Source organism: Perissodus microlepis, chromosome 16, assembly GCF_051167445.1.
Source record: "Perissodus microlepis isolate ML-2025 ecotype Zambia chromosome 16, ASM5116744v1, whole genome shotgun sequence".
NCBI classification, from domain to species: Eukaryota; Metazoa; Chordata; class Actinopteri; order Cichliformes; family Cichlidae; genus Perissodus; species Perissodus microlepis.
Genome location: NC_140476.1, coordinates 30,884,159 through 30,897,110, shown reverse-complemented (window position 1 = coordinate 30,897,110; position 12,952 = coordinate 30,884,159).

Here is a 12,952-nt window from a genome sequence, read left to right as displayed (position 1 = left end):
GAGCGGAGAAAAAAAAGGGACACCTGCAAGGAGCCACGCATACAGAAGTCAGAAAAGAGGAGAAAGAAAGAAGCTGGTGTCTACCAGAATAGTGTGCACTTCCCCCACTTTTTCTCCACTACTTACAAGGGAAAGAAAAGTGAGCTTGATTTGGGGCTGTAGCACAGCATATCCGCCTCCCTTTTGATGAGGCTGGACCAGGGCAGGAGCACTGGTGGCTTCAGGGCAGGGGGAAGACTAGTGTCTTTATGGTAGAAGGAGTACTATCCATCTGGGTAAGGCTGTCCAATGTGGAGTCTGCACCTGGGAGCTAAATGCCTCGTCTGTGTGGAGCCATTTCCTGCGGCTGACAGACAGGAAGACACCTCAGCCAAACTCCTGGGTTAATTTATCCCCTTATACAGGATGAAAAATACACCCAATGTGATACCGCTAAAAAAAGGTTATGAACTCAGTTGTTTGGGGGGGGGGCAACGTTATCTAAAGTCGCTTATGTGTGATTACGGAGAAGAAACAAGTTTACAAAATGACTGTAACAAACACAAGGTTTTGTCTTAAGTTTTGATTGCCACGAATCTCCACTACTGTTTTTGTGTATTTGTTTCTTTTTAATAGTCATAAGCAATTACTTACAGGTTTTAGAATTTTATTAAACTCACAATGTTTACAGCAAACAGCTCTTGTGTTAGGAATCAAGACCAAATTTAATAAATTCACTTAAACTAAACCACCGCTATTAACGTAAAGGGAAAGATTACCAAACTGAGGTGGCTTGTTGCTACAGTGTTGATCAGCAGCAACTGAGCACTGAGTTGAAGTATTTGTTGCATCACGCCAGGACTGGTCTTCTTTTCTTCTTTTTTTTAAGGACTTATTGTGTTTTTAGTTTCTGAAGGAGGTTTTTTCAGGCTATCCAGGTTCTGTCACTTGTAACTTGACATTGTTTCTAAATCTATCCTTCTACCAAGCTAGCTATCTTACCAGAGGTTAAATGTAATTATGATACAATGTTCCACGATCATTTTGTCTCAATACCCCTTGGTGCTGGTGAATTATCACTTTATTATTAGTATTTTTGCCATGACCGGGGAGTTAAAGCACCATATGCATTAACCAACATAAAAAAGACTGGAGTTGACTTCATTATCAGTATATTAAAACATTTTGATCGTTATTTTATTAATGTGCACTAAGCTAACCGAGCCACATGCTAACTTCTAATATAGTTGGTCACCTGGTACGTCCTCGAATACACAGCATTAAAAATTATCATCAAATGTTGCCTTCATCCTGCCATATTTGCATGTTTTTGGTTTACAAGAAAAATAAAAATCTGTTTTATGGCATTTTTGAAACTGCGGCCAGTTAAACCATTAGATGAGGTGCACCTGCTGCAAGCATTTCAAACCCAAACTGTCTTCTGTTTACAATGTGCGAAAAAAAAGAGCCTAATGAGAAATTAACAGTTGCCAGTGACTGATTTTCTCCATGTGTCCCCGCGGACAAACAGGTGCAGCAGCCACAATGGAAATATAACAGAGCAGGAGTTCTCAGAGGGAGAAGGCTGCTCTGCATCAAAGCAGAGACGGAGGACACACTCATCTATTCGCCCTAACTCCTGCTCTGTGAGGCCTAGCCAAAGACATGAGAAGATTACAAGCTGTTAATAAGGTGGAACCAATCGGCTGAAGGTCTGCTTTTGTCCTTCCCAGCATGCTTTGTGAGCGCTGGCCTGGGATAGTCGGCATTTGGTGCTGATCATAGTGTGGCAGGGATAATGATGGTGGAAGGGGTGGAAGGTTTTAGCCCTTGGGCCCTTTGTGAAAGAGAGCCTAAACGCTTCACTTTCAATAGCTGCACACGCTCAGTTGGTCACGGCTGTTTAAATACAGATGGACATTTACCACATTCATATTTCATGCTGCTAAATGCTTCATTGACACCTTTAACTGTTTCACATTTTGGGGTTTTTGAACGGTATCGCTCCATTTCTGCATTATCCTGGTCTTTGCTGTTAATCAAAATGACTTTTAGAATAACTCTGTTGTTGTTGATGTTGTTTTCCCAAAGGTTACACTTGTTTTGTTTCAGCTGTCAAATAAAAGTACTTAACCCTTTCATTGTGGTCATTTACAATGACCCCAAATGTAACCTTACATAGTGATTGTCTATTCTTATAGCAGATGTTTCTCTCTGAAACAATGCCAAGGGGGATTTGTAGAGTGTCTGCTAATAGGACAGTGTTAGTTAACCCACCCCACCCACCAACACAAAGTAACCTTAAAACCCCCCATCCTATTTAAGCGTGACAATGATGGATTCACTCATACTAAGGAATCCCTGTCCAGAGTCAAACACACAGCTTTTTCTTCTTCGGCCCAAGTGACTGAGGGCAGGAGCACAACGTTATGTCTAAATGTTGTGTGGGAGCTGGTTGAGATAGTTCTTCTTAGGTTATATTAGTGGTGCAAGGCCAAAGTAGGGTTTTCAGAGGTTATCCCCATCTGTATGGAGGGCGGTGCAGTGCGACCAAAGTCACTGTTAAAGTGAAAGGCCATAGCAGTATGATGGATGAGGATGCATGTCCCAGAAATTAGACGATGACATGTGTCCTACTCTCAAAAGAAAAGAGACAACAGACTAAAGACTAGCAGCTGGAACGGCATATTTGTGATGTGGGACAGGAATGAAAAACTTCTCTCGTAACTCTAACAAGCTTTTTTCTTTTGTATTTTAGTGGTTGAATGTAGTTTAATTTAAAATGGACCACATGTTTTTACTTTTGGATGTTAGATGATGATGATGTTCTGTCAGTAAAAACAAAAAAAGTAACTTTACTACAATTACAAGCAAAACTATGAATGCAAAAACAAAGACAGATGCTATTCACAACTAACTGAAGTGTAACTGCAGTAAGAGTAATGTAATGCACGGTGTATCACCAAACTGGCTGTTGTGAACATCCTTCATTGAGTCATGTTTTCTTTCTAGCTGTGTAGATTTGTAGCTTTGACGTGCATTACTGAGCAGTTTTGTAACAATCATTGGAAGCACAGAACAAAAAAAGAAACAGGAGTCTTTATATTCATCTGTTTTCACATTGTCGTTGTCCCTTGATGCCTCCCTTTTGGTAATGTGTTATGGTCGGCCAGCTGGGACACCACAAGGCAGGAGCAGGACACGGTGCAAGGAACACATCTTCCAGATGACCAGTTAACACCACAGGAACTCACCAGGAAGTACTGAATGACACTAGTGGGGGAAGAAGGTGTGCAGCACTTTGATCACCCGTCTTTGCCACACTCTTACCTAAGAGTAAAAAAATGGAGGTTTGATACACTTTGAATCATGGGAAACTTTGGATCATGGGAAACTTTGGATCATGGGAAACTTTGAATCATGGGAAACTTTGGATCATGGGAAACTTGTTTCAAATTCAGGATTGTGAAAGTTCTGTGATCACCAGCTGATCACAAGAAACTTAACACAACTGATTTTAAATTTTTCCAAATCTTGTCATGTCGGGGTGGCAGATGGATGTAGTGGATGTAAGATGATTCTTTGATGGACACATCTGTTAGCCTACACCCTGTATCCAAACACACACACACACACACACACACACACACACACACACACACACACACACACGGAGTTACCTTCCCCCTCCCCCCTCTCTCCTATGCCTTACAACCTCCTCCTCAGCTCATTCACCTCCTACAGTGCTCCTGCTCCTCACAGACTCTCAGCGCATTAAAGTCCCCACTAGGACGGCAGAGATCAGACTGAAGCAGCCACTTTCCTTTCCTATTCAGCCTCCACTCTCTTCAAACCGCAGCAGGTTTGTCACAGATGTTTCCCAAACTTAGGTCTGGCCTCCCACTGAGGACAATTAACTACTGGGATAATGAGAGTAAGTAGTGACTGATACACATCCTTTTTTTAACCATTTGATTAAATAAATGGTCAAATTAATGCAAAAACTTACAGTGTTCGCCTTCAGGGTTTTTTTTAGCAAATCAGGTGACAGCCATTCTGTATGTGCTGCTAATTTGATTTATGAAACCGCCGACCCCAGGGAAGCAACAACTTGGAGAGCTGACATATGTTGCAGCGCAACATGATAGCAGGCTTCAGCAACTTGACAAATAGGGGTTGTAGTTATTAAAACATCTTATGGTGGCAGGACTGCACTGAAGCTGATTGGCCAAGTCATCAAACCATAGAAAGGCAGCTTTGAAGCTAGTTGTTTTTATTCTGGAGGATAAAGCTCAACACGTAATGATGTTAGCATTCAACAAAAAAGTGGGATTCTTGATACGGGAAAACACTATTAGCTTTTCTTAGCTCTTCACTGCCAGTTAATTACAAACGGGAGTAAAGGTGCTCCAGCAAGTTAGTTTTCTCAGGAGCTGATTCAGTACCATGACCAATTACTTTTTAATGGCTGTAATGTTGCAATGCATCAAGTAACGAGTTACCCAACACAGCTTGCAGCGACAATCTCTAATCTCAATAAACATTTGTGTTAAAATCATATCTGATCACCTAATTAACTAAACCAAGGTCCCAGCTGCCATGACAGTGTGTCATCAGACCAGTAAAAAGCCCAATACTGATCATTTTGTGAGAAATCGTGGGCTTGTTTATGATTGATTTATTAAGAACGACTACAGTGTGTTTGGGTGCAAAGTTCAAGGGACTACGTTGCATCTTGTGTTGATCTCTGGCTTTCATAGACATAGTTTATCCGGCACATGCTTTGATCATTGTGAAGAAATTTTCTCAATTTTCTCGAATTTGAAATTATTCAAATTATTTTAAATTATTATTCATGAGTTACCACATGTGACATAATTTACAGGGCCTTTCTGCTTAAGCCTGAATACCTTGAAATTAGAAGCAAATTCCAAACTTGCTCAAATCAGACAATTTTAATCACTCTGTGTACCTTCAAGAAGTGAAATGTCCTTGTTTTAAGAGAAAAATCTGCTAAGATAACAAAAAAACTTCTTAAACTAATAAAATTCATGGCAAATCTAAATTGATCTAATCTTAATGTAAAAGGTGTTTAATGTAAATCGAATACTTTTCTAAGACGTTACTCACTTTAAAACAAGCACACTGCTTCTTACAGTGACAAAGGTCTCAGTGTAGATCTGACCCTTTCTAGCCAACTGCAGGACACCTGGTGTGTATGTGTCTCAATATCACTTTAGTTTCCCTGATTCCTGTCAGGGTGAGTCCCTTTGTCCAAAAGTCCCAGCTGCCAGCAGCAGTCAGAGCTGGCAGGACCAATGCCAGGGAACAGACGCGAGCGTGACATGGTCAGCAAACCATATGGAACATAATTCACGGGGTATCTCAGAGTGAAAGTCACACAATATGAGAATAAAACGTGAGAATTTTTTAAAGATGTGAGAAAACAGGGAGCAGATAAAATTTCTCAGATAATTCTCACTTGTGTGCAGACAAAACTCGCAGCGCTTTTCGTAAGCAGAACGACTTTAGAGTCACAATCGGGAAAAACACAGATTCCCTTTAACAGTGTTTCCAGGAATTTGCATTTATATTTTGAACTGTTTTATTAGATTATTTTCCTTTATTGATACGGTAGTGTGAAATAAAACTTATTTCAATTCGATTCATTTAAATTTTATTTACATAGCACCAGTTCACAACATCAGTCATCTCGAGGCACTTTATATTCTAAGGTCAAGACAGCAGCAAACAGAAAACCACAACAATCAGACCACCACCACTTGGCGAGAGTGGGAAGGAAAATATCAGTTTTAACAGGAAGAAACATCCAGCAGCACCAGACTAAAGGAGGAGCAGCCATCTGCCAACACCAGTTGGGGGTGAGAGGAGAGACAGAACAAAAGATACACTGTGGAAGAGAACCAGAGATTAATAATAACTAGTGCTGTCAGCATTAATCTCGTTAAAATGACGTTAACGCCATAACCACGTTAACGCTGCAAATCTCCTTTAGCTCGTTAACGCGGATCACCCCGTGTGTGTGGTTGCATGGCGTCAATTCGTTTGCGCGGTTAGCCCGTTAACGTGTTAGCGCCATCCAGCCCCACGCACAGGGCAATCCGCGTTAACTCGCTAACGGAGATTTGCCACGTTAATGCGGTTATGGCGTTAATGTCATTTTAACAAGATTAACGCTGACAGCAGTAATAATAACTAATGATTAAATGCTAAGTGGTGTATAAACTCACAGAAAGTGAAAAGAGGTCAGTTAAGAAGAAACGCTCAGTGTATCATGGGAAGTCCCACAGCAGGCCTATTGCAGTCTAATGTAAGTAATTTCAGATTTAGTCTGATTGGAACAAAAAGTTGTCCCATGCTTAAATTCAGTTCATTTTAATTGTATTGATATATAGTGCCAAATCACAGCAAACACTGCGGCAAGGCAGTTTATACTGCAAAGGTAAAACCCCTATATTATTATAAACATATGCTAAAGGGGCATCAACCTCACACCTGAACACCTAAACTTTCCTAATCAACAGCTCAAAAGACACAGGGACACAATGAAAATGAATGTGTCATTATATTTGATATTTCTTCGTGTGTATGTATGTACATATCTCATATTGGATCACAGGTGCACACACCATAGCATATCATTCTCCTGAATGGATTTAGGAGTCCCTCATCTTGGAATCATTCAAAGTGCTATCCAACCACCAGACAACTGCTCCCCTCTGGACCCCATCACACCCCTCTGAGACCTCTGTGTTTCTGCGATGGCTAATTCATATCCCAGTCCGGCCCTCCTCAGATTCACTTTGATGTTTAATCCCATCCTGGCTGTGTCCTCCTTCAGTCCACGGAGCTGCTCGGCCAGTCATGAATATCCAAAGGTCTGCTTACTTGACAGGATTATCCCCCCTTTCAAAGCCACTGAGGACAATTCTTCAGCCACAAAAAAACACACTCAATGGATCTTCTGCTCTCTCGCTTTGTTTCTTTCATTTTCCTTCACTCATTCTCTCTCTCCCTTCTGTCTTTGTCCCACTGGGCTTTTACTAAATGCATTGATCCACCCAATCGAAGAGTTCATCTGCTGCGCTTCGTAGATTATCGGATGTACACACAAAAGTAAAGACAAGCACCACTCTGGGGTTTTTAAGAATTTCACATAAATATATGTATGAATGCTGCTCAATTCCACAACTTCATAGTTTTTCTTGCGGTATGCAGAGCTGTCTAGCATAAAAATACAATGGCAAAACAAACCAAATAGATGTTTAACCTAACAGGAAGGGGCCCTGATTCAAAGGCTAACAGTCCCTCAGTCTCAGTTCAGCATTTCTGTTGGTAGACTTGATGAACATGCCTTGTAAAATGTACAACTTTTAGAGCAGCCAATACATTTTTAATACACTTTGTCGCTCTTAAACAACAAACAACACTACATGTAATGCTAATGCCTGTCACAAATCTGCCAAGTTTTAGCTAGCTAGCGCTGGCATTGAAATTGGCTTTGATAACATACCCTGGTTCTATTGTTCCTTCAACATTGCAGCCATTTGCAGGGTTCCACACTTAACTTTTTGCCACTGGATGCTGATAGTTTACTCAACGTAGTTGTACTTGTCAGCACAGGCAAGTGGGTGAGTATGGAGAGCACCATTTGACACAGCACATTACAGTTTCTGTTTCAGCTGCGCTACTGCTAACCTCAGTTGTTTAGTGCAAGTTTAGTGAAAGCTAACCTGAGGGTCTAGTACATCTTCTGATTGACATGCTCCAAGCAGAAGACGTATTACACCCTCAGTGTACAGATTGATTGTCCTTCGATCAGTTTTAAATATGATACATCTCTTTACACAGGACTGTATAATATACCTGGCTACTGGTTTGGACAATATATGATGTAAAACATAGAAACATCATGCAAGAGCTGATTTCTTGTTCTCACACTATGTTCACTTGTATCTTTGAATGACCAACTTATCAGAGTAGCTGCACATGCAGACCACTGCAAAAGCCTATCTTACCCAGAAGTAATCCAGTAACCCAGAAGTAATCCAGTAACCCAGAAGTAATCCAGTAACCCACAGTCTTTTTTTATTAATGCTGACCACATTATGATGGTTTCCATCACAAGGCTCCTTATTATGAATGAAAAGCCTTCTGAAATTTATACACTTCCAGACAGCTGAAAAAAAAATGTTACTTTGAATTGACTTTTAAAAACAACAGGCTAATTTGTTACAGCTAAATTTATTAGTTTTAGACTAAAACTGTGATTTGATTGAAACTGTAAATTTTTCTTAAATAAGTCAATTATATTTATTTTTCCGGAATCATAAATGTACATGAAAACAAACAAACAAACAAAGTAATTCCAAAGATCTTAAACCCTTTTTTCACTTTGGTACAACAACCTGATAGTTTTGAGTGAGCTCCAAGTACATTTGTTCTTTGGGCTTTCTAATTGTTTTACAGTTTTTTCAACTTATACATTTTGGCCAGTGAAATAAAATACAATTACACATTACACATAACTGAAAATTGGTTTCTTATGTCCTCATTTAAAATATTACTTAATAAACCTTCACAAAAAACTTTTTTATTACGTAAAATTCACCACAATCAAAAGCTGATTTCTTTAAGGTTAAACCAAGATTTTCACGTCACAATCAACGTACTAGAAATAAAGACACATTCTCTTTTGAAGGACAAAATGTATTATGGTGCATTTTCAAAACAAAGGCTGCCTTTTATGTACATAAAATACATTAAAAATTATAAAATAAAGCACTGAAGTCTTCATTATCTACACAACATCTGCAAAAGAAACAAAGATCAAATACACTGGACAAAATTACGCAAAATTTGTCCCCTTCTCAACCTTTTAAAGATCTTAAAAAATATGCTTTTAATTAAAGATTAAAGATATATTTAAAATATAAGATTGGTGATGTAACAGCAATTAATATTAACATTTCTAACACTGTGAATATGAATGAATATGACAGACAGAATTCTTTGAACAATGAAAGGGGGAGGGGGGGGGATCAGATACTGTTTTTCTAATTTCAGTCAAATTAAAGTATTTCCCTGGAGTGTGTCTGTGTCTACATGTCTCTTTGGCTGATCCAGTGCTTTGAGATTGACACTGAGACTACAGACTCTACGTGTCACTTTCTTTATTTCTATCTCCATGAACAGTTTCTGCAGTGCATCAAAGGTGTATTTGAGCCTTCTAGGATCACTCAAGTTGCAAGTATAGATCAAGACAAATAGCATAGCACATGCACGTGCGATTGATCACAACTCATTAAGGAATTTCACACCATTAGTGACAATTCCACCTGCATGTGGTGGCTGCAGAGTGTCCTTTGATGACAAACACTGGCATTGTACTTACTGCACATACTTCACTGCTGAAGCGTGGTAATGGCGGACACAGGAATCAGTGCTGAGTGACGTCATGTGACACCATCACCTTTGACTTGAAGTACATAGTTACTTAAGAGGAAATTGTTTCAATTTTTTCATTTTAGGTAAAGTGAAATAAACAGTTTCAAACCGGAAATTCCAGTTTACCATTGCAACAATGTAAAATTTCAATTCAACTAAATGACATGGACACTTCACTTTTTTTAGTGTAGCACAACCTACTGATTTATTTAGTAAAATTACCAATGTAATGGTAACTGTGAATATAGTGTTTAAACATTTACTAATTGATGTAACTGTACTGATTAAACATAATTCCAGTTTGGGTTTTGGTGACAAACACCTGCTCTGCTTTTAAGATTAAAACTTTCCTTTCTCATAAAGTTTATAGCTCAGGCTGGAGCAGGTGACCCAGAATCATCCCCTAGTTGCAATAGGCGTATGCTGCTGGAGGTTTCCCATGATGCAGTGTTTCTTCTTCATTTACCTTTTTTTTTTTTTTGCACACTCTGCATTTAATAATTAGTTATTACTAATCTCTGCCTCTCTTGCACAGTGTGTCTCTTGTTCTGTCTCCCTCCCCTCAGCAGCAGATGCTGCTTCTCCCTGAGCCTCGATCCGCCAGAGGTTTCTTCTTGTTTAAAGGATGTTTTTCCTTCCCACTGTCGCCAAGTGGTTGCTCATAGGGGGTCACCTGACTGCTGGGGTTTTCTTTCTGATATTGCACGGTCTTTACCCAACGATGTAAAAAAAAAAGGGGGTTTTGAGGTTACTATTGTTGCGAATTGCTGCTATATAAATAAAATTCAATAAAAATGAATATTAATCTTAAAAAAAAACCCTTTTTTTCTAAAACTCAGTAGTAAATCAGTACAATTATAAAACACAAAATTATCACACTTAGCCTCACTTCCCATTGCTCTGGTGTAAGTGGAAAACATGTGTAAATACTTTGAAACTAGGTAGGTATCCAGTTCCTGGTTAACAGTGACATCATGATATAAATGCTGATATGCTGCTACATTTACAGCTAAGCAACCACTTGTTGCTTATCTATCTATACAGTGACTGTCTCTTGGTGTGTTAGAGTCCATCAGTGGTTTAATGCTGGTAAGAACTGAGCAGATGAAGCTGTTGGAATAAACACCAGTCCCATGGGAAAGGGTGACCTCTGAGGTCTCATATTTACCTTAGAGCTCCATCTATTTTCTTGTTAGTGTTAAATCCTGCCTTTGTCTCTGACAGCTTCTCTGTTTGTTTATCTTCTCTCTCTTATTCCTCCTTTTCTCCAACATAGACTCTGTTTCTCTTTCTGTTTTTCCGCCACCTTTGATGCATCCCACCAATGTTTAATCCTTTCGGCTAACACAACATGATACGCGGTGCTGAAAGGGTGTACATCTGTGCAGTGTTTTCAGGAAGGTTTAAATCCAGTTACAACAGTGTAAGACTGATGGCTCCCCTTCTGTCCAAAGTTATGAATATTTAAACTGTCACAGAATCAACCTCACACTCTCAGCACCAATGGATAAGTCAGCCTGCCACCAACAGTGGATAAGAAGCTGTTTATTCAAATCCAGACACTAGGACATGAAGCCCAGCTGCTATTGGCCAGAATGTTCACGCAGAGCTGAAGAGATTCTACCCAGTGAGCTTCCCTTTTAACTTTAGGGACATATTTGTCTGGATGGATCTTGAAAAACTAACAAATTTTGAAACAAAAACAAAGACAACAGTGATTAAAAACTAAACTAAAGTTCTTACACAGGATATGAACCATGAACTGCCTGAAAATTTTGTGAACTGTACCTGATAGAGAGACAACAGGTTTGTTGTATATTGTTGTATAAATGGAAAGGCATTCATTCATTTGCCACAACACCTCCTTCTAATATGATGTTTTTTCTCTTAAACAGGACAGCACAGCATCTTTGTGTGAATCTACCTGGGACTAAAGCGTTCTGATGCATTAAGAGTAACTACACTCTTTGTGTTATGATCCGATCCCATCTCCAAAACAGTAAATATTCCTCAAAAAGCACATTTTGGGAGGAACTTAGCTGCTACCACAGGTCAATATTCATATAGTGAACATAACATATCATTGTTGCCTATTCGAATATCTATTCAGGTCCACGGTATCTTCCTTTATCATGCTGTGAGCACCTATATCATGTGTGTGTGTGTGTGTGTGTGTGTGTGTGTGTGTGTGTGTGTGTGTGTGTGTGTGTGTGCAAAGTTTAACAGTTCACTGCAAAACTTTTTTCCTTAACTGTAGTTCTCATACGGTGCCATTTGCTATATACTAGCAACAATATAATCAGCAAAACTCAGGAAATATGTTGGGCTCTGTAACTGAGACAGAGGCAGAAGAGTAATGGGGTGGTGGGTGTGGGTGGGTGTGTGGGGGGCTTTCTAATTATTTTTGAAATGTAACACTTTTTAATCCATGTTAACTGCATTTTGCTCTGACAAATGGTGCTTGGACTGCTCTGGTGTTGGGACCCCTGAGGAAAAGCAGATGTTTCCAAGTGCTGTATGTGCCACTAAAAAAACTGTAAATCTCTTTATGCCAAAGTCTAAAATAAAATGATGTCAACTGAGAAGAAGAATTGGATCTACTATTATAAATACTAGTAAAAAAAAACTGTAAATAAAAATAGAAAGTTCACAAGGCTAAAAAATAAAAAATGAATGACAAAGATCTTCAGGCTTTCAGGCAGAACTGCTTTAAAAAATAATAAAATAAAATAAAATAAAATAAACAAATTAATAATAAAGGTGTGATAAAGGTGCAGATGTGCTCAACTGGCCTGTTGTTTATGATTTATTTTTTTTGGCACACTTTCTCATTGTTATATGACTCACTGGGACAATAGTAATGATATTAGTAATGATATTAGAAACAAAAAGTTAAAATGCATGCTTTAAAAGAATGACAGCCTAAAGGTAAGTGCACCTGAACTCCCTACAAATCATAGGTGCCCCTCACACACAGGTGTTTTGTTAAAATGCTTCTTTTCTTGGGACTTTGGAAATGTGTAAACACAAACCCAGAATCCAGAGAACTTGTGAAATATGTGAAAGGTGATAAGAGTCTGTGGAGAGGTCTGATTCAAAGACCAAAGAAATTAGATGGCAGTGTAATAACTGATGTATAAACGCTGAAAGCAAAGCATTGAGCGTGCAAGTTTTGGGAAAGCCACAGGCATACGCTGAAACTTTGGAAGAATTACTTCTTATAACTTATCTGTAAATAAACTGTTTTTGTTGCATTGCGCCAAATTACCTCTTACTCTCGAACGTCCTACAAAACGCTGAAGGACTCTGAATAATTCAATTCCAGTAATGAGATGAATAAACAAATGCATGCATGAATATTCAGAGATTTAGTCATATCATTCCAGCTTCAAAAGCTTTTGGAAAATATTGCAACAGCATGCACAATCTGCTATGCGGCTGCTTCATTTTCCTAAAGTCCACCGGCGTTTACTCATCGCTGGCTTCTTATTGCCAAAAGAGCTTT